General features: G+C 42.6%; 1 long non-coding RNA gene across 1 annotated transcript in view; it reads left to right on the forward strand.

The window, feature by feature from the left end:
- Positions 1 to 4,471: 4,471 nt before the first annotated feature.
- The window catches only part of LOC106589881 (uncharacterized), a 165,361-nt gene continuing 146,062 nt past the window's right edge, over positions 4,472 to 23,770 (forward strand). The window contains exon 1 of the long non-coding RNA XR_001324965.2: positions 4,472 to 4,633. This is a non-coding gene — a long non-coding RNA (uncharacterized lncRNA). The remainder of the gene's footprint in view (positions 4,634 to 23,770) is intronic.

Consider the following 23,770-nt stretch of genomic DNA (forward strand, 5'->3'; position numbering starts at 1 on the left):
ATAAATGGTGAGGCCTAAACCACCCCTTACCACCCCTTACCACCTCTAACCACCCCTAAACACCCCTAACCACCTCTAACCACATCTAACCACCCCTAACCACCCCTAACCACCTCTAACCACCTCTAACCACCCCTAACCACCTCTAACCACATCTAACCACCTCTAACCACCCCTAAACACCCCTAACCACCTCTAACCACCTCTAACCACATCTAATCACTCCTAACCACCTCTAACCACATCTAACCACCCCTAACCACCTCTAACCACCACTAACCACCCCTTACCACCCCTAACCACCCCTAACCACCCCTAACCACCCCTAACCACCCCTAACCACCTCTAACCACCTCTAACCACATCTAACCACCCCTAACCACCTCTAACCACCTCTAACCACCTCTAACCACATCTAACCACCCCTAACCACCCCTAACCACCTCTAACCACCTCTAACCACCCCTAACCACCTCTAACCACATCTAACCACCTCTAACCACCCCTAAACACCCCTAACCACCTCTAACCACCTCTAACCACATCTAATCACTCTTAACCACCCCTAACCACATCTAACCACCCCTAACCACCTCTAACCACCACTAACCACCCCTTACCACCCCTAACCACCTCTAACCAGCTCTGTTTCAAACCATTTGCGCTCATGTTCTCTGTTAGACCACAGACTGTATGTCCGTACTGTATGTGTGGAGCTGTGGGGATTGCACTTGGTGATCATAACAGTAGAAACGTGATGCTAGTTTATACTATAATAGTCTTCCTGTGTGTGTGTGTGTGTGTGTGTGTGTGTGTGTGTGTGTGTGTGTGTGTGTGTGTGTGTGTGTGTGTGTGTGTGTGTGTGTGTGTGTGTGTGTAGAAACATGATGATACTAGTGTCACGTCCTGACCAGTAAAGGGGTCATTTGTAATTGTATGGTCAGGGCGTGGCAGCTGGTGTTTGTTTTGTGTGGTTTTTTGGGTTTTTTTTTGGTTCTAGGGGATTTTGGTTCTAGTTTTCTATTTCTATGTTTCTTTTTCTATGTGTGGCCAAGTATGGCTTCCAATCAGAGGAAGGTGTCTTTCGTTGTCTCTGATTGGAAGCCATACTTAGGCAGCCTGTTTTTCCTGTGTTTTTGTGGGTGGTTGTTTTCTGTATAGTCTGTGTGCCTTATGGAACTGTTTCGTCGTCTGTTTATTTTGTTTTGAGTGTTCTTTCAAATAAAGAAGAAAGATGAGCACTATACCCGCTGCATTTTGGTCACCGTTCATCGACGCCTATGACAACTAGTGTATATTGTCTCGTGTTTGATGATGCTATAGTATTATATATGTACTGTATACATTATATATACTGCTCAAAAAAATAAAGGGAACACTTAAACAACACAATGTAACTCCAAGTCAATCACACTTCTGTGAAATCAAACTGTCCACTTAGGAAGCAACACTGATTGACAATAAATTTCACATGCTGTTGTGCAAATGGAATAGACAACAGGTGGAAATTATAGGCAATTAGCAAGACACCCCTAATAAAGGAGTGGTTCTGCAGGTGGTAACCACAGACCACTTCTCAGTTCCTATGCTTCCTGGCTGATGTTTTGGTCACTTTTGAATGCTGGCGGTGCTTTCACTCTAGTGGTAGCATGAGACGGAGTCTACAACCCACACAAGTGGCTCAGGTAGTGCAGCTCATCCAGGATGGCACATCAATGCGATCTGTGGCAAGAAGGTTTGCTGTGTCTGTCAGCGTAGTGTCCAGAGCATGGAGACGCTACCAGGAGACAGGCCAGTACATCAGGAGACGTGGAGGAGGCCGTAGGAGGGCAACAACCCAGCAGCAGGACCGCTACCTCCACCTTTGTGCAAGGAGGAGCATTGCCAGAGCCCTGCAAAATGACCTCCAGCAGGCCACAAATGTGCATGTGTCTGCTCAAACGGTCAGAAACAGACTCCATGAGGGTGTATGAGGGCCCGACGTCCACAGGTGGGGGTTATGCTTACAGCCCAACACCGTGCAGGAGGTTTGGCATTTGCCAGAGAACACCAAGATTGGCAAATTCGCCACTGGCGCCCTGTGCTCTTCACAGATGAAAGCAGGTTCACACTGAGCACGTGACAGACGTGACAGAGTCTGGAGACGCCGTGGAGAACATTCTGCTGCCTGCAACATCCTCCAGCATGACCGGTTTGGCGGTGGGTCAGTCATGGTGTGGGGTGGCATTTCTTTGGGGGGCCCCACAGCCCTCCATGTGCTCGCCAGAGGTAGCCTGACTGCCATTAGGTACCGAGATGAGATCCTCAGACCCCTTGTGAGACCATATGCTGGTGCGGTTGGCCCTGGGTTCCTCCTAATGCAAGACAATGCTAGACCTCATGTGGCTGGAGTGTGTCAGCAGTTCCTGCAAGAGGAAGGCATTGATGCTATGGACTGGCCCGCCCGTTCCCCAGACCTGAATCCAATTGAGCACATCTGGGACATCATGTCTCGCTCCATCCACCAACGCCACATTGCACCACAGACTGTCCAGGAGTTGGCGGATGCTTTAGTCCAGGTCTGGGAGGAGATCCCTCAGGAGACCATCCGCCACCTCATCAGGAGCATGCCCAGGCATTGTAGGGAGGTCATACAGGCACGTGGAGGCCACACACACTACTGAGCCTCATTTTGACTTGTTTTAAGGACATTACATCAAAGTTGGATCAGCCTGTAGTGTGGTTTTCCACTTTAATTTTGAGTGTGACTCCAAATCCAGACATCCATGGGTTGATAAATTGGATTTCCATTGATTCTTTTTGTGTGATTTTGTTGTCAGCACATTCAACTATGTAAAGATAAAAGTGTTTAATAAGATTATTTCATTCATTCAGATCTAGGATGTGTTATTTTAGTGTACCCTTTATTTTTTTGAGCAGTGTATATACACACACACACAAGCGGTTAAAAGTTTTAGATACCTACTTTTTCAAGGGTTTTTCTTTATTTTACTATTTTCTATATTGTAGAATAATAGTGAAGACAAAATATGAAATTACACATATGGAATCATGTAGTAACCAAAAAAGTGTTAAACAAATTTTAAAAATATATTTATTTGAGATTCTTCAAATAGCCACCCTTTGCCTTGATGACAGCTTTGCAAACTCTTGGCATTCTCTCAACCAGCTTCACCTGGAATGGTTTTCCAACAGTTTTGAAGGAGTTCCCACATATGCTGAGCACTTGTTGGCTGCTTTTCCTTCACACTGCGGTCCGACTCATCCCAAACCATCTCAATTTGGTTGAGGTCGGGGGATTGTGTGGGCCAGGTCATCTGATGCAGCACTCCATTACACTCCTTCTTGGTTAAATAGCCCTGGAGGTGTGTTGGGTCATTGTCCTGTTGAAAAACAAATGATAGTCCCACTAAGCCCAAACCAGATGAGATGGTGTATCGCTGCAGAATGCTGTGGTAGCCATGCTGGTTAAGTGTGCCTTGAATTCTAAATAAATCACAGACAGTGTCACCAGCAAGGCACCCCCACACCATAACACCTCCTCCTCCATGCTTTACGGTGGGAAATAGACATGCAGAGATCATCCGTTCACCCACAAAAACACGATGGTTGAAGTCAAAAATCTCCATTTTGGACTCCAGACCAAAGGACAAATTTCCAACGGTCTAATGTCCATTGCTCATGTTTCTTGGTACAAGCAAGTATCTTCTTCTTATTGATGTCCTTTAGTAGTGGTTTCTTTGCAGCAATTCAACCAGGAAGGTCTGATTCAAGCATGTCTCCTCTGAACAGTTAATGTTGAGATGTGTCTGTTACTTGAACTCTTTGGCAGTCCTCATGAGAGCCAGTGTCATCATCGCGTTTGATGGTTTTTGCGACTGCACTTGAAGAAACTTTTGAAGTTCTTGAAATTTTCCGGATTGACAGACCTTCATGTCTTAAAGTAATGATGGACTGTCGTTTCTCTTTGCTTATTTGAGCTGTTCTTGCCATAATATGGACTTGGTCTTTTACCAAATGGGGCTATCTTCTGTATACCACCCCTACCATGTCACAACACAACTGATTGGCTCAAACGCATTAAGAAGGAAAAAAATTCCACTAATTAACTTTTAACAAGGCACACCTGTTAATTGAAATGCATTCCATGTGACTACCTCATGAAGCTGGTTGAGAGAATGCCAAGAGTGTGCAAAAGCTGTCATCAAGGCAAAGGGTGACTATTTGAAGAATCTCAAATATAAAATATATTTTCATTTGTTTAATACTTTTTTGATTACTACATGATTCCATATGTGTTATTTCATAGTTTTGATGTTTTCATTATTATTCTACAATGTAGAAAATAGTAGGAATTAAAAAAACAACCTTGAATGAGTAGGTGTTCTAAAACTTTTGACCATTAGTGTAGATATATATTATTTATATATATATATTATATTATATCTCCTGTTGTTTTCAGAGTTTCTTCCTGACTGTGTCCTCAGAGTCAAACCTGAAGCTGGTGAAGCATACGTCTGAAAACAACAAGATCTTTGGCTTGAACCTCTTGGCTGCTTTCATCAGCCAGTTCTTCAAAGAGGCCATGATGAAGGTCATGCTGTACGTCGACATATAGTTTGGCAACGAGACAGTGAGTGAAACGGGCCATTTGTCAAAGGCTTTCCCCTGGATTGATGTGTTCTTTTTACACAGTTCAACAGTACATTGTTCTGGTTTAGTGGGGAGAGAGAAGGAGTGTGTCGGAGAAGCGGTGTGTGTGTGTGCTGTTCACTATTACAGGAATAATTCCAACCATGCCATACATTCCAATAATGTGGACTGACGTCTGGCTGTGGTTGTGTAACGTGTTTTTCAAGAGGTTGTGTCAGCGACACCACATCGCTATTGACTTATTGAGCTAGAGAGTTGGAGACAGTTAGGCAGAGAGATGGAGATGGAGACAGTTAGGCAGGGCAGAGAGTTGGAGACAGTTAGGCAGGGCAGAGAGATGGAGACAGTTTGGCAGAGAGATGGAGATGGAGACAGTTAGGCAGGGCAGAGAGATGGAGACAGTTAGGCAGGGCAGAGAGTTGGAGACAGTTAGGCAGGGCAGAGAGATGGAGACAGTTAGGCAGAGAGATGGAGACAGTTAGGCAGAGAGATGGAGACAGTTAGGCAGAGAGATAGAGACAGTAAGGCATGGCAGAGAGATGGAGACAGTTAGGCAGGGCAGAGAGTTGGAGACAGTTAGGCAGGGCAGAGAGATGGAGACAGTTAGGCAGAGAGATGGAGATGGAGACAGTTAGGCAGGACAGAGAGATGGAGACAGTTAGGCAGGGCAGAGAGTTGGAGATAGTTAGGCAGGGCAAAGAGATGGAGACAGTTAGGCAGAGAGATGGAGACAGTAAGGCAGGGCAGAGAGATGGAGACAGTTAGGCAGAGAGATAGAGATGGAGACAGTTAGGCAGAGAGATAGAGATGGAGACAGGCAGTGCAGAGAGTTGGAGACAGTAGGCAGAGAGATAGAGATGGAGACAGTTAGGCAGTGCAGAGAGAGTTAGGCAGAGAGATAGAGATGGAGACAGTTAGGCAGGGCAGAGAGATGGAGACAGTTAGGCAGAGAAATGGAGACAGTTAGGCAGGGCAGAGAGATGGAGACAGTTAGGCAGAGAGATGGAGACAATTAGGCAAAGAGATGGAGACAGTTAGACAGGAGAGAGATGGAGATGGAGACATTGGAGCATTATGTCCTCACCTTGCTAAAAGTAAAATGGATTACCTTGTTCCCTCTCACCTGTCGCTCTCCCTCTCTCTCTCTCCCTCCCCTTCTCTCTTTCCCTCTCTCCCTCTCGCTGTTTCCCCCTCTCCTGTCTCTCTATCCCTCTCTCCCTCTCCCCCCTCTCCTGTCTCTCTATCCCTCTCTCTCCCCCCTCTCTCTTCCCCTTCTCTCTTCCCCTCTCTCCATCCCCCTCTCTTTCCCTCTCTCTCTCCCTCTCTCTATTTACTTAGCCACCAGCCACCAGCCTATAAAGAGACAGATAAGAATTAGCAGGGTAATCATTCACCATTTCATGCCAGTTAATCTATAGATTTTTTTCCAGTCTGTGTGTAAGTGAGTAGTTGGTTGGAGGTCAGGCTGTGGTCACACACTATGTACGTCCCAAATGGCATGCTGTTCCCTTTATAGTGCACTACTTTTGACCACAGCCCTATGAGCCAAGGTCAAAACTTGTGCACTTTATAGCAGTTTTGGGCTCAGTTCAGAATTTTGGAATTGACTCCCATTCAACTCATGAGTTGAAATTCAAATCGAATTGGCCACACCCCACAGGATGTAGAATTAGAGTTTGAGTGACAGGAAGTAGAATTTAATTCAGTGGAATTCAAATAAATTCCACTCAGTCATAGAACATGAGAGTTTCATTGAATCTGACAGGTCACACTTCCAGATACCAAAGAATATATCACTTTTCTCGAGAAACAATGTTCATAGAGTTACTCTTTTAACCTTAGTGCTTAAAATAGCCAGTTATATTTCCACCCTCCATTTAATTTGTTTTGGTCAACTTGAGGGTTGAACTAATGCATTCTGGGAAATGCCGTTTTTTCTCCCATATTGAACAAAATTGAAGGGATTAATGAAATATAATAACTTAAGACTATTCGCATACATTTTATGTTTTCCTTGATCATTCATTTTAAAGGTAGACTCAGCAAAATGAACAAACAAACACCGCAGATATTGAGATGCGCGACTTTGCTCCAATAATCACACACTGTGCATGTGTTCACTTCATACTGTCACACCACCACGTTATAGTTAGATTTAGATGTAGTAATGGGTGGTGTATGTAGTCCACCACTAGGTTACAGTTAGATTTAGTAATGGGTGGTGTATGTAGTCCGCCACTAGGTTACAGTTAGATTTAGTAATGGGTGGTGTATGTAGTCCGCCACTAGGTTACAGTTAGATTTAGTAATGGGTGGTGTATGTAGTCCACCACGAGGTTACAGTTAGATTTAGTAATGGGTGGTGTATGTAGTCCACCACTAGGTTACAGTTAGATGTAGTAATGGGTGGTGTATGTAGTCCGCCACTAGGTTACAGTTAGATGTAGTAATGGGTGGTGTATGTAGTCCACCACGAGGTTACAGTTACATTTAGTAATGGGTGGTGTATGTAGTCCACCACTAGGCTACAGTTAGATTTAGTAATGGGTGGTGTATGTAGTCCACCACTAGGTTACAGTTAGATTTAGTAAAGGGTGGTGTATGTAGTCCACCACTAGGCTACAGTTAGATTTAGTAATAGGTGGTGTATGTAGTCCACCACTAGGTTACAGTTAGATGTAGTAATGGGTGGTGTATGTAGTCCACCACTAGGTTACAGTTAGATGTAGTAATGGGTGGTGTATGTAGTCCACCACTAGGTTACAGTTAGATTTAGTAATGGGTGGTAAATGTAGTCCACCACTAGGTTACAGTTAGATGTAGTAATGGGTGGTGTATGTAGTCCACCACTAGGTTACAGTTAGATGTAGTAATGGGTGGTGTATGTAGTCCACCACGAGGTTACAGTTAGATGTAGTAATGGGTGGTGTATGTAGTCCACCACTAGGTTACAGTTAGATTTAGTAATGGGTGGTGTATGTAGTCCACCACGAGGTTACAGTTAGATTTAGTAATGGGTGGTGTATGTAGTCCACCACGAGGTTACAGTTAGATGGAGTAATGGGTGGTGTATGTAGTCCACCACTAGGTTACAGTTAGATTTAGTAATGGGTGGTGTATGTAGTCCACCACTAGGTTACAGTTAGATTTAGTAATGGGTGGTGTATGTAGTCCACCACGAGGTTACAGTTAGATTTAGTAATGGGTGTTGTATGTAGTCCACCACTAGGTTACAGTTAGATTTAGTAATGGGTGGTGTATGTAGTCCACCACTAGGTTACAGTTAGATTTAGTAATGGGTGGTGTATGTAGTCCACCACGAGGTTACAGTTAGATGTAGTAATGGGTGGTGTATGTAGTCCACCACTAGGTTACAGTTAGATTTAGTAATGGGTGGTGTATGTAGTCCACCACTAGGTTACAGTTAGATGTAGTAATGGGTGGTGTATGTAGTCCACCACTAGGTTACAGTTAGATTTAGTAATGGGTGGTGTATGTAGTCCACCACGAGGTTACAGTTAGATTTAGTAATGGGTGGTGTATGTAGTCCACCACGAGGTTACAGTTAGATGGAGTAATGGGTGGTGTATGTAGTCCACCACGAGGTTACAGTTATATTTAGTAATGGGTGGTGTATGTAGTCCACCACTAGGTTACAGTTAGATGTAGTAATGGGTGGTGAATGTAGTCCACCACTAGGTAACAGTTAGATGTTGTAATGGGTGGTGTATGTAGTCCACCACTAGGCTACAGTTAGATTTAGTAATGGGTGGTGTATGTAGTCCACCACTAGGTTACAGTTAGATTTAGTAATGGGTGGTGTATGTAGTCCACCACGAGGTTACAGTTAGATGGAGTAATGGGTGGTGTATGTAGTCCACCACTAGGTTACAGTTAGATTTAGTAATGGGTGGTGTATGTAGTCCACCACTAGGTTACAGTTAGATTTAGTAATGGGTGGTGTATGTAGTCCACCACGAGGTTACAGTTAGATTTAGTAATGGGTGTTGTATGTAGTCCACCACTAGGTTACAGTTAGATTTAGTAATGGGTTGTGTATGTAGTCCACCACTAGGTTACAGTTAGACGTAGTAATGGGTGGTGTATGTAGTCCACCACTAGGTTACAGTTAGATGTAGTAATGGGTGGTGAATGTAGTCCACCACTAGGTAACAGTTAGATGTTGTAATGGGTGGTGTATGTAGTCCACCACTAGGCTACAGTTAGATTTAGTAATGGGTGGTGTACGTAGTCCACCACTAGGTTACAGTTAGATTTAGTAATGGGTGGTGTGCATAGTCCACCACGAGGTTACAGTTAGATTTAGTAATGGGTGGTGTATGTAGTCCACCACTAAGTTACAGTTAGATATAGTAATGGGTGGTGTATGTAGTCCACCACTAGGTTACAGTTAGATTTAGTAAAGGGTGGTGTAGGTAGTCCACCACTAGGCTACAGTTAGATTTAGTAATAGGTGGTGTATGTAGTCCACCACTAGGTTACAGTTAGATGTAGTAATGGGTGGTGTATGTAGTCCACCACTAGGTTACAGTTAGATGTAGTAATGGGTGGTGTATGTAGTCCACCACGAGGTTACAGTTAGATGTAGTAATGGGTGGTGTATGTAGTCCACCACTAGGTTACAGTTAGATTTAGTAATGGGTGGTGTATGTAGTCCACCACTAGGTTACAGTTAGATGTAGTAATGGGTGGTGTATGTAGTCCACCACTAGGTTACAGTTAGATGTAGTAATGGGTGGTGTATGTAGTCCACCACAAGGTTACAGTTAGATGTAGTAATGGGTGGTGTATGTAGTCCACCACTAGGTTACAGTTAGATTTAGTAATGGGTGGTGTATGTAGTCCACCACGAGGTTACAGTTAGATGGAGTAATGGGTGGTGTATGTAGTCCACCACTAGGTTACAGTTAGATTTAGTAATGGGTGGTGTATGTAGTCCACCACTAGGTTACAGTTAGATTTAGTAATGGGTGGTGTATGTAGTCCACCACTAGGTTACAGTTAGATTTAGTAATGGGTGGTGTATGTAGTACACCACGAGGTTACAGTTAGATTTAGTAATGGGTGGTGTATGTAGTCCACCACTAGGTTACAGTTAGATTTAGTAATGGGTGGTGTATGTAGTCCACCACTAGGTTACAGTTAGATTTAGTAATGGGTGGTGTATGTAGTCCACCACGAGGTTACAGTTATATTTAGTAATGGGTGGTGTATGTAGTCCACCACTAGGTTACAGTTAGATTTAGTAATGGGTGGTGTATGTAGTCCACCACTAGGTTACAGTTAGACGTAGTAATGGGTGGTGTATGTAGTCCACCACTAGGTTACAGTTAGATGTAGTAATGGGTGGTGAATGTAGTCCACCACTAGGTAACAGTTAGATGTTGTAATGGGTGGTGTATGTAGTCCACCACTAGGCTACAGTTAGATTTAGTAATGGGTGGTGTATGTAGTCCACCACTAGGTTACAGTTAGATTTAGTAATGGGTGGTGTATGTAGTCCACCACTAGGTTACAGTTAGATGTAGTAATGGGTGGTGTATGTAGTCCACCACTAGGTTACAGTTAGATGTATTAATGGGTGGTGTATGTAGTCCACCACTAGGTTACAGTTAGATGTATTAATGGGTGGTGTATGTAGTCCACCACTAGGTTACAGTTAGATTTAGTAATGGGTGGTGTATGTAGTCCATCACTAGGTTACAGTTAGATGTAGTAATGGGTGGTGTATGTAGTCCATCACTAGGTTACAGTTAGATGTAGTAATGGGTGGTGTATGTAGTCCACCACTAGCTTACAGTTAATGTAGTAATGGGTGGTGTATGTAGTCTACCACTAGGTTACAGCTAGATTTAGTAATGGGTGGTGTATGTAGTCCACCACTAGGTTACAGTTAATGTAGTAATGGGTGGTGTATGTAGTCTACCACTAGGTTACAGCTAGATTTAGTAATGGGTGGTGTATGTAGTCCACCACTAGGTTACAGTTAATGTAGTAATGGGTGGTGTATGTAGTCTACCACTAGGTTACAGCTAGATTTAGTAATGGGTGGTGTATGTAGTCCACCACTAGGTTACAGTTAATGTAGTAATGGGTGGTGTATGTAGTCCACCACTAGGTTACAGTTAGATTTAGTAATGGGTGGTGTATGTAGTCCACCACTAGGTTACAGTTAATGTAGTAATTGGTGGTGTATGTAGTCCGCCACTAGGTTACAGTTAGATGTAATAATGGGTGGTGTATGTAGTCCACCACTAGGTTACAGTTAGATGTTGTAATGGGTGGTGTATGTAGTCCACCACTAGGTTACAGTTAGATTTAGTAATGGGTGGTGTATGTAGTCCACCACGAGGTTACAGTTAGATTTAGTAATGGGTGGTGTATGTAGTCCACCACTAGGTTACAGTTAGATTTAGTAATGGGTGGTGTATGTAGTCCACCACTAGGTTACAGTTAGATTTAGTAATGGGTGGTGTATGTAGTCCACCACTAGGTTACAGTTAGATTTAGTAATGGGTGGTGTATGTAGTCCACCACTAGGTTACAGTTAGATTTAGTAATGGGTGGTGTATGTAGTACACCACGAGGTTACAGTTAGATTTAGTAATGGGTGTTGTATGTAGTCCACCACTAGGTTACAGTTAGATTTAGTAATGGGTGGTGTATGTAGTCCACCACTAGGTTACAGTTAGATTTAGTAATGGGTGGTGTATGTAGTCCACCACGAGGTTACAGTTATATTTAGTAATGGGTGGTGTATGTAGTCCACCACTAGGTTACAGTTAGATTTAGTAATGGGTGGTGTATGTAGTCCACCACTAGGTTACAGTTAGACGTAGTAATGGGTGGTGTATGTAGTCCACCACTAGGTTACAGTTAGATGTAGTAATGGGTGGTGTATGTAGTCCACCACTAGGTTACAGTTAGATGTATTAATGGGTGGTGTATGTAGTCCACCACTAGGTTACAGTTAGATTTAGTAATGGGTGGTGTATGTAGTCTACCACTAGGTTACAGCTAGATTTAGTAATGGGTGGTGTATGTAGTCCACCACTAGGTTACAGTTAATGTAGTAATGGGTGGTGTATGTAGTCTACCACTAGGTTACAGCTAGATTTAGTAATGGGTGGTGTATGTAGTCCACCACTAGGTTACAGTTAATGTAGTAATGGGTGGTGTATGTAGTCTACCACTAGGTTACAGCTAGATTTAGTAATGGGTGGTGTATGTAGTCCACCACTAGGTTACAGTTAATGTAGTAATGGGTGGTGTATGTAGTCTACCACTAGGTTACAGCTAGATTTAGTAATGGGTGGTGTATGTAGTCCACCACTAGGTTACAGTTAATGTAGTAATGGGTGGTGTATGTAGTCTACCACTAGGTTACAGCTAGATTTAGTAATGGGTGGTGTATGTAGTCCACCACTAGGTTACAGTTAATGTAGTAATGGGTGGTGTATGTAGTCCACCACTAGGTTACAGTTAGATTTAGTAATGGGTGGTGTATGTAGTCCACCACTAGGTTACAGTTAATGTAGTAATTGGTGGTGTATGTAGTCCGCCACTAGGTTACAGTTAGATGTAATAATGGGTGGTGTATGTAGTCCACCACTAGGTTACAGTTAGATGTTGTAATGGGTGGTGTATGTAGTCCACCACTAGGTTACAGTTAGATTTAGTAATGGGTGGTGTATGTAGTCCACCACGAGGTTACAGTTAGATTTAGTAATGGGTGGTGTATGTAGTCCACCACTAGGTTACAGTTAGATTTAGTAATGGGTGGTGTATGTAGTCCACCACTAGGTTACAGTTAGATGTAGTAATGGGTGTTGTATGTTGTCCACCACTAGGTTACAGTTAGATGTAGTAATGGGTGGTGTATGTAGTCCGCCACTAGGTTACAGTTAGATGTAGTAATGGGTGGTGTATGTAGTCCTCCACTAGGTTACAGTTAGATGTAGTAATGGGTGGTGTATGTAGTCCACCTCGAGGTTACAGTTGGATTTAGTAATGGGTGGTGTATGTAGTCCACCACTAGGCTACAGTTAGATGTAGTAATGGCTGGTGTATGTAGTCCACCACTAGGTTACAGTTAGATGTAGTAATGGGTGGTGTATGTAGTCCACCACTAGGTTACAGTTAGATTTAGTAATGGTGGGTGTATGTAGTCCACCACTAGGTTACAGTTAGATGTAGTAAAGGGTGGTGTATGTAGTCCACCACTAGGTTACAGTTAGATGTAGTAATGGGTGGTGTATGTAGTCCACCACGAGGTTACAGTTAGATTTAGTAATGGGTGGTGTATGTAGTCCACCACTAGGTTACAGTTAGATTTAGTAATGGGTGGTGTATGTAGTCTTCCACTAGGTTACAGTTAGATTTAGTAATGGGTGGTGTATGTAGTCCACCACTAGGTTACAGTTACATTTAGTAATGGGTGGTGTATGTAGTCCACCACTAGGTTACCTATAGATTTAGTAATGGGTGGTGTATGTAGTCCACCACTAGGTTACAGTTAGATTTAGTAATGGGTGGTGTATGTAGTCCACCACTAGGTTACAGTTAGATGTAGTAATTGGTGGTGTATGTAGTCCACCACGAGGTTACAGTTAGATGTAGTAATGGATGGTGTATGTAGTCCACCACTAGGTTACAGTTAGATTTAGTAATGTGTGGTGTATGTAGTCCACCACTAGGTTACAGTTAGATGTAGTAATGGGTGGTGTATGTAGTCCACCACTAGGTTACAGTTAGATGTAGTAATGGGTGGTGTATGTAGTCCACCACGAGGTTACAGTTAGATGTAGTAATGGGTGGTGTATGTAGTCCACCACTAGGTTACAGTTAGATTTAGTAATGGGTGGTGTATGTATTCCACCACTAGGTTACAGTTAGATGTAGTAATGGGTGGTGTATGTAGTCCACCACTAGGTTACAGTTAGATTTAGTAATGGGTGGTGTATGTAGTCCACCACTAGGTTACAGTTAGATTTAGTAATGGGTGGTGTATGTAGTCCACCACGAGGTTACAGTTAGATTTAGTAATGGGTGGTGTATGTAGTCCACCACTAGGTTACAGTTAGATGTAGTAATGGGTGGTGTATGTAGTCCACCACTAGGTTACAGTTAGATGTAGTAATGGGTGGTAAATGTAGTCCACCACGAGGTTACAGTTAGATGTAGTAATGGGTGGTGTATGTAGTCCACCACTAGGTTACAGTTAGATTTAGTAATGGGTGGTGTATGTAGTCCATCACTAGGTTACAGTTAGATGTAGTAATGGGTGGTGTATGTAGTCCACCACTAGCTTACAGTTAATGTAGTAATGGGTGGTGTATGTAGTCTACCACTAGGTTACAGCTAGATTTAGTAATGGGTGGTGTATGTAGTCCACCACTAGGTTACAGTTAATGTAGTAATGGGTTGTGTATGTAGTCTACCACTAGGTTACAGCTAGATTTAGTAATGGGTGGTGTATGTAGTCCACCACTAGGTTACAGTTAATGTAGTAATGGGTGGTGTATGTAGTCTACCACTAGGTTACAGCTAGATTTAGTAATGGGTGGTGTATGTAGTCCACCACTAGGTTACAGTTAGATTTAGTAATGGTGGGTGTATGTAGTCCACCACTAGGTTACAGTTAGATGTAGTAAAGGGTGGTGTATGTAGTCCACCACTAGGTTACAGTTAGATGTAGTAATGGGTGGTGTATGTAGTCCACCACGAGGTTACAGTTAGATTTAGTAATGGGTGGTGTATGTAGTCCACCACTAGGTTACAGTTAGATGTAGTAATTGGTGGTGTATGTAGTCCACCACGATGGTTACAGTTAGATTTAGTAATGGATGGTGTATGTAGTCCACCACTAGGCTACAGTTAGATTTAGTAATGTGTGGTGTATGTAGTCCACCACTAGGTTACAGTTAGATGTAGTAATGGGTGGTGTATGTAGTCCACCACTAGGTTACAGTTAGAATTAGTAATGGGTGGTGTATGTAGTCCACCACGAGGTTACAGTTAGATGTAGTAATGGGTGGTGTATGTAGTCCACCACTAGGTTACAGTTAGATTTAGTAATGGGTGGTGTATGTATTCCACCACTAGCTTACAGTTAGATGTAGTAATGGGTGGTGTATGTAGTCCACCACTAGGTTACAGCTAGATTTAGTAATGGGTGGTGTATGTAGTCCACCACTAGGTTACAGTTAGATTTAGTAATGGGTTGTGTATGTAGTCCACCACGTGGTTACAGCTAGATTTAGTAATGGGTGGTGTATGTAGTCCACCACTAGGTTACAGTTAGATGTAGTAATGGGTGGTGTATGTAGTCCACCACTAGGTTACAGTTAGATTTAGTAATGGGTGGTATATGTAGTCCACCACGAGGTTACAGTTAGATGTAGTAATGGGTGGTGTATGTAGTCCACCACTAGGTTACAGTTAGATTTAGTAATGGGTGGTGTATGTAGTCCACCACTAGGTTACAGTTAGATGTAGTAATGGGTGGTGTATGTAGTCCACCACTAGCTTACAGTTAATTTAGTAATGGGTGGTGTATGTAGTCCACCACTAGGTTACAGCTAGATTTAGTAATGGGTGGTGTATGTAGTCCACCACTAGGTTACAGTTAGATTTAGTAATGGGTTGTGTATGTAGTCCACCACTAGGTTACAGCTAGATTTAGTAATGGGTTGTGTATGTAGTCCACCACTAGGTTACAGTTAATGTAGTAATGGGTGGTGTATGTAGTCTACCACTAGGTTACAGCTAGATTTAGTAATGGGTGGTGTATGTAGTCCACCACTAGGTTACAGTTAATGTAGTAATGGGTGGTGTATGTAGTCCACCACTAGGTTACAGTTAGATGTAGTAATGGGTGGTGTATGTAGTCCACCACTAGGTTACAGTTAATGTAGTAATTGGTGGTGTATGTAGTCCGCCACTAGGTTACAGTTAGATGTAATAAAGGGTGGTGTATGTAGTCCTCCACTAGGTTACAGTTAGATGTAGTAATGGGTGGTGTATGTAGTCCACCACGATGGTTACAGTTGGATTTAGTAATGGGTGGTGTATGTAGTCCACCACTAGGCTACAGTTAGATGTAGTAATGGCTGGTGTATGTAGTCCACCACTAGGTTACAGTTAGATGTAGTAATGGGTGGTGTATGTAGTCCACCACTAGGTTACAGTTAGAATTAGTAATGGGTGGTGTATGTAGTCCACCACTAGGTTACAGTTAGATGTAGTAATGGGTGGTGTATGTAGTCCACCACTAGGTTACAGTTAGATGTAGTAATGGGTGGTGTATGTAGTCCACCACTAGCTTACAGTTAATGTAGTAATGGGTGGTGTATGTAGTCTACCACTAGGTTACAGCTAGATTTAGTAATGGGTGGTGTATGTAGTCCACCACTAGGTTACAGTTAATGTAGTAATGGGTTGTGTATGTAGTCTACCACTTGGTTACAGCTAGATTTAGTAATGGGTGGTGTATGTAGTCCACCACTAGGTTACAGTTAATGTAGTAATGGGTGGTGTATGTAGTCCACCACTAGGTTACAGTTAGATTTAGTAATGGGTGGTGTATGTAGTCCACCACTAGGTTACAGTTAATGTAGTAATTGGTGGTGTATGTAGTCCGCCACTAGGTTACAGTTAGATGTAATAAAGGGTGGTGTATGTAGTCCACCACTAGGTTACAGTTAGATGTAGTAATGGGTGGTGTATGTAGTCCACCACTAGGTCACAGTAACATTTAGTAATGGGTGGTGTATGTAGTCCACCACGAGGTTACAGTTAGATGTAGTAATGGGTGGTGTATGTAGTCCACCACGAGGTTACAGTTGGATTTAGTAATGGGTGGTGTATGTAGTCCACCACTAGGCTACAGTTAGATTTAGTAATGGGTTGTGTATGTAGTCCACCACTAGGTTACAGTTAGATTTAGTAATGGGTGGTGTGGGTAGTCCACCACTAGGTTACAGTTAGATTTAGTAATGGGTGGTGTGTGTAGTCTACCACTGGGTTACAGTTAGATTTAGTAATGGGTGGTGTATGTAGTCCACCCCTAGGTTACAGTTAGATGTAGTAATGGGTGGTGTATGTAGTCCTCCACTAGGTTACAGTTAGATGTAGTAATGGGTGGTGTATGTAGTCCACCACGAGGTTACAGTTGGATTTAGTAATGGGTGGTGCATGTAGTCCACCACTAGGCTACAGTTAGATGTAGTAATGGCTGGTGTATGTAGTCCACCACTAGGTTACAGTTAGATGTAGTAATGGGTGGTGTATGTAGTCCACCACTAGGTTACAGTTAGAATTAGTAATGGGTGGTGTATGTAGTCCACCACTAGGTTACAGTTAGATGTAGTAATGGGTGGTGTATGTAGTCCACCACTAGGTTACAGTTAGATGTAGTAATGGGTGGTGTATGTAGTCCACCACGAGGTTACAGTTAGATGTAGTAATGGGTGGTGTATGTAGTCCACCACTAGGTTACAGTTAATGTAGTAATGGGTGGTGTATGTAGTCCACCACTAGGTTACAGTTAGATGTAGTAATGGGTGGTGTATGTAGTCCACCACTAGGTTACAGTTAATGTAGTAATTGGTGGTGTATGTAGTCCGCCACTAGGTTACAGTTAGATGTAATAAAGGGTGGTGTATGTAGTCCTCCACTAGGTTACAGTTAGATGTAGTAATGGGTGGTGTATGTAGTCCACCACGATGGTTACAGTTGGATTTAGTAATGGGTGGTGTTGTAGTCCACCACTAGGCTACAGTTAGATGTAGTAATGGCTGGTGTATGTAGTCCACCACTAGGTTACAGTTAGATGTAGTAATGGGTGGTGTATGTAGTCCACCACTAGGTTACAGTTAGAATTAGTAATGGGTGGTGTATGTAGTCCACCACTAGGTTACAGTTAGATGTAGTAATGGGTGGTGTATGTAGTCCACCACTAGGTTACAGTTAGATGTAGTAATGGGTGGTGTATGTAGTCCACCACTAGCTTACAGTTAATGTAGTAATGGGTGGTGTATGTAGTCTACCACTAGGTTACAGCTAGATTTAGTAATGGGTGGTGTATGTAGTCCACCACTAGGTTACAGTTAATGTAGTAATGGGTTGTGTATGTAGTCTACCACTTGGTTACAGCTAGATTTAGTAATGGGTGGTGTATGTAGTCCACCACTAGGTTACAGTTAATGTAGTAATGGGTGGTGTATGTAGTCCACCACTAGGTTACAGTTAGATTTAGTAATGGGTGGTGTATGTAGTCCACCACTAGGTTACAGTTAATGTAGTAATTGGTGGTGTATGTAGTCCGCCACTAGGTTACAGTTAGATGTAATAAAGGGTGGTGTATGTAGTCCACCACTAGGTTACAGTTAGATGTAGTAATGGGTGGTGTATGTAGTCCACCACTAGGTCACAGTAACATTTAGTAATGGGTGGTGTATGTAGTCCACCACGAGGTTACAGTTAGATGTAGTAATGGGTGGTGTATGTAGTCCACCACGAGGTTACAGTTGGATTTAGTAATGGGTGGTGTATGTAGTCCACCACTAGGCTACAGTTAGATTTAGTAATGGGTTGTGTATGTAGTCCACCACTAGGTTACAGTTAGATTTAGTAATGGGTGGTGTGGGTAGTCCACCACTAGGTTACAGTTAGATTTAGTAATGGGTGGTGTGTGTAGTCTACCACTGGGTTACAGTTAGATTTAGTAATGGGTGGTGTATGTAGTCCGCCCCTAGGTTACAGTTAGATGTAGTAATGGGTGGTGTATGTAGTCCTCCACTAGGTTACAGTTAGATGTAGTAATGGGTGGTGTATGTAGTCCACCACGAGGTTACAGTTGGATTTAGTAATGGGTGGTGCATGTAGTCCACCACTAGGCTACAGTTAGATGTAGTAATGGCTGGTGTATGTAGTCCACCACTAGGTTACAGTTAGATGTAGTAATGGGTGGTGTATGTAGTCCACCACTAGGTTACAGTTAGAATTAGTAATGGGTGGTGTATGTAGTCCACCACTAGGTTACAGTTAGATGTAGTAATGGGTGGTGTATGTAGTCCACCACTAGGTTACAGTTAGATGTAGTAATGGGTGGTGTATGTAGTCCACCACGAGGTTACAGTTAGATGTAGTAATGGGTGGTGTATGTAGTCCACCACTAGGTTACAGTTAGATTTAGTAATGGGTTGTGTATGTTGTCCACCACTAGGTTACAGTTAGATGTAGTAATGGGTGGTGTATGTAGTCCACCACTAGGTTACAGTTAGATGTAGTAATGGGTGGTGTATGTAGTCCACCACTAGGTTACAGTTAGAATTAGTAATGGGTGGTGTATGTAGTCCAACACTAGTTTACAGTTAGATGTAGTAATGGGTGGTGTATGTAGTCCACCACTAGGTTACAGTTAGATGTAGTAATGGGTGGTGTATGTAGTGCACCACGATGTTACAGTTAGATGTAGTAATGGGTGGTGTATGTAGTCCACCACTAGGTTACAGTTAGATTTAGTAATGGTTTGTGGATGTAGTCCACCACTAGGTTACAGTTAGATTTAGTAATGGGTGGTGTATGTAGTCCACCACTAGGTTACAGTTAGATTTAGTAATGGGTGGTGTATGTAGTCCACCACGAGCTTACAGTTAGATTTAGTAATGGGTGGTGTATGTAGTCCACCACTAGGTTACAGTTAGATATAGTAATGGGTGGTGTATGTAGTCCGCCACTAGGTTACAGTTAGATGTAGTAATGGGTGGTGTATGTAGTCCACCACTAGTTTACAGTTAGATGTAGTAATGGGTGGTGTATGTAGTCCACCACTAGGTTACAGTTAGATTTAGTAATGGGTGGTGTATGTAGTCCACCACTAGGTTACAGTTAGATGTAGTAATGGGTGGTGTATGTAGTCCACCACGAGGTTACAGTTAGATTTAGTAATGGGTGGTGTATGTAGTCCACCACGAGGTTACAGTTAGATTTAGTAATGGGTGGTGTATGTAGTCCACAACTAGATTACAGGTAGATTTAGTAATGGGTGGGGTATGTAGTCCACCACTAGGTTACAGTTAGATGTAGTAATGGGTGGTGTATGTAGTCCAATACTAGGTTACAGTTTGATGTAGTAATGGGTGGTGTATGTAGTCCACCACGAGGTTACAGTTAGATTTAGCAATGGGTGGTGTATGTAGTCCACCACTAGGTTACAGTTAGATTTAGTAATGGGTGGGGTATGTAGTCCACCACTAGGTTACAGTTAGATGTAGTAATGGGTGGTGTATGTAGTCCACCACTAGGTTACAGTTAGATTTAGTAATGGGTGGTGTATGTAGTCCACCACGAGGTTACAGTTAGATTTAGTAATGGGTGGTGTATGTATTCCACCACTAGGTTACAGTTAGATGTAGTAATGGGTGGTGTATGTAGTCCACCACTAGGTTACAGTTAGATGTAGTAATGGGTGGTGTATGTAGTCCACCACTAGGTTACAGTTAGATGTATTAATGGGTGGTGTATGTAGTCCACCACTAGGTTACAGTTAGATTTAGTAATGGGTGGTGTATGTAGTCCATCACTAGGTTACAGTTAGATGTAGTAATGGGTGGTGTATGTAGTCCACCACTAGCTTACAGTTAATGTAGTAATGGGTGGTGTATGTAGTCTACCACTAGGTTACAGCTAGATTTAGTAATGGGTGGTGTATGTAGTCCACCACTAGGTTACAGTTAATGTAGTAATGGGTGGTGTATGTAGTCTACCACTAGGTTACAGCTAGATTTAGTAATGGGTGGTGTATGTAGTCCACCACTAGGTTACAGTTAATGTAGTAATGGGTGGTGTATGTAGTCCACCACTAGGTTACAGTTAGATTTAGTAATGGGTGGTGTATGTAGTCCACCACGAGGTTACAGTTAGATTTAGTAATGGGTGGTGTATGTATTCCACCACTAGGTTACAGTTAGATGTAGTAATGGGTGGTGTATGTAGTCCACCACTAGGTTACAGTTAGATGTAGTAATGGGTGGTGTATGTAGTCCACCACTAGGTTACAGTTAGATGTATTAATGGGTGGTGTATGTAGTCCACCACTAGGTTACAGTTAGATTTAGTAATGGGTGGTGTATGTAGTCCATCACTAGGTTACAGTTAGATGTAGTAATGGGTGGTGTATGTAGTCCACCACTAGCTTACAGTTAATGTAGTAATGGGTGGTGTATGTAGTCTACCACTAGGTTACCGCTAGATTTAGTAATGGGTGGTGTATGTAGTCCACCACTAGGTTACAGTTAATGTAGTAATGGGTGGTGTATGTAGTCCACCACTAGGTTACAGTTAGATTTAGTAATGGGTGGTGTATGTAGTCCACCACTAGGTTACAGTTAATGTAGTAATTGGTGGTGTATGTAGTCCGCCACTAGGTTACAGTTAGATGTAATAAAGGGTGGTGTATGTAGTCCACCACTAGGTTACAGTTAGATGTAGTAATGGGTGGTGTATGTAGTCCACCACTAGGTCACAGTAACATTTAGTAATGGGTGGTGTATGTAGTCCACCACGAGGTTACAGTTAGATGTAGTAATGGGTGGTGTATGTAGTCCACCACGAGGTTACAGTTGGATTTAGTAATGGGTGGTGTATGTAGTCCACCACTAGGCTACAGTTAGATTTAGTAATGGGTTGTGTATGTAGTCCACCACTAGGTTACAGTTAGATTTAGTAATGGGTGGTGTGGGTAGTCCACCACTAGGTTACAGTTAGATTTAGTAATGGGTGGTGTGTGTAGTCTACCACTGGGTTACAGTTAGATTTAGTAATGGGTGGTGTATGTAGTCCGCCACTAGGTTACAGTTAGATGTAGTAATGGGTGGTGTATGTAGTCCTCCACTAGGTTACAGTTAGATGTAGTAATGGGTGGTGTATGTAGTCCACCACGAGGTTACAGTTGGATTTAGTAATGGGTGGTGCATGTAGTCCACCACTAGGCTACAGTTAGATGTAGTAATGGCTGGTGTATGTAGTCCACCACTAGGTTACAGTTAGATGTAGTAATGGGTGGTGTATGTAGTCCACCACTAGGTTACAGTTAGAATTAGTAATGGGTGGTGTATGTAGTCCACCACTAGGTTACAGTTAGATGTAGTAATGGGTGGTGTATGTAGTCCACCACTAGGTTACAGTTAGATGTAGTAATGGGTGGTGTATGTAGTCCACCACGAGGTTACAGTTAGATGTAGTAATGGGTGGTGTATGTAGTCCACCACTAGGTTACAGTTAGATTTAGTAATGGGTTGTGTATGTTGTCCACCACTAGGTTACAGTTAGATGTAGTAATGGTTGTGTATGTAGTCCACCACTAGGTTACAGTTAGATGTAGTAATGGGTGGTGTATGTAGTCCACCACTAGGTTACAGTTAGAATTAGTAATGGGTGGTGTATGTAGTCCAACACTAGTTTACAGTTAGATGTAGTAATGGGTGGTGTATGTAGTCCACCACTAGGTTACAGTTAGATGTAGTAATGGGTGGTGTATGTAGTGCACCACGATGTTACAGTTAGATGTAGTAATGGGTGGTGTATGTAGTCCACCACTAGGTTACAGTTAGATTTAGTAATGGGTTGTGGATGTAGTCCACCACTAGGTTACAGTTAGATTTAGTAATGGGTGGTGTATGTAGTCCACCACTAGGTTACAGTTAGATTTAGTAATGGGTGGTGTATGTAGTCCACCACGAGCTTACAGTTAGATTTAGTAATGGGTGGTGTATGTAGTCCACCACTAGGTTACAGTTAGATATAGTAATGGGTGGTGTATGTAGTCCGCCACTAGGTTACAGTTAGATGTAGTAATGGGTGGTGTATGTAGTCCACCACTAGTTTACAGTTAGATGTAGTAATGGGTGGTGTATGTAGTCCACCACTAGGTTACAGTTAGATTTAGTAATGGGTGGTGTATGTAGTCCACCACTAGGTTACAGTTAGATGTAGTAATGGGTGGTGTATGTAGTCCACCACTAGCTTACAGTTAATGTAGTAATGGGTGGTGTATGTAGTCTACCACTAGGTTACAGCTAGATTTAGTAATGGGTGGTGTATGTAGTCCACCACTAGGTTACAGTTAATGTAGTAATGGGTGGTGTATGTAGTCTACCACTAGGTTACAGCTAGATTTAGTAATGGGTGGTGTATGTAGTCCACCACTAGGTTACAGTTAATGTAGTAATGGGTGGTGTATGTAGTCCACCACTAGGTTACAGTTAGATTTAGTAATGGGTGGTGTATGTAGTCCACCACGAGGTTACAGTTAGATTTAGTAATGGGTGGTGTATGTATTCCACCACTAGGTTACAGTTAGATGTAGTAATGGGTGGTGTATGTAGTCCACCACTAGGTTACAGTTAGATTTAGTAATGGGTGGTGTATGTAGTCCACCACTAGGTTACAGTTAGATGTATTAATGGGTGGTGTATGTAGTCCACCACTAGGTTACAGTTAGATTTAGTAATGGGTGGTGTATGTAGTCCATCACTAGGTTACAGTTAGATGTAGTAATGGGTGGTGTATGTAGTCCACCACTAGGTTACAGTTAATGTAGTAATGGGTGGTGTATGTAGTCTACCACTAGGTTACAGCTAGATTTAGTAATGGGTGGTGTATGTAGTCCACCACTAGGTTACAGTTAATGTAGTAATGGGTGGTGTATGTAGTCTACCACTAGGTTACAGCTAGATTTAGTAATGGGTGGTGTATGTAGTCCACCACTAGGTTACAGTTAGATGTTGTAATGGGTGGTGTATGTAGTCCACCACTAGGTTACCTTTAGATTTAGTAATGGGTGGTGTATGTAGTCCACCACTAGGTTACAGTTAATGTAGTAATTGGTGGTGTATGTAGTCCGCCACTAGGTTACAGTTAGATGTAATAATGGGTGGTGTATGTAGTCCACCACTAGGTTACAGTTAGATGTTGTAATGGGTGGTGTATGTAGTCCACCACTAGGTTACAGTTAGATTTAGTAATGGGTGGTGTATGTAGTCCACCACTAGGTTACAGTTACATTTAGTAATGGGTGGTGTATGTAGTCCAC

The sequence above is a fragment of the Salmo salar genome, chromosome ssa28 (genome assembly GCF_905237065.1).
Source record: "Salmo salar chromosome ssa28, Ssal_v3.1, whole genome shotgun sequence".
NCBI lineage: Eukaryota > Metazoa > Chordata > Actinopteri > Salmoniformes > Salmonidae > Salmo > Salmo salar.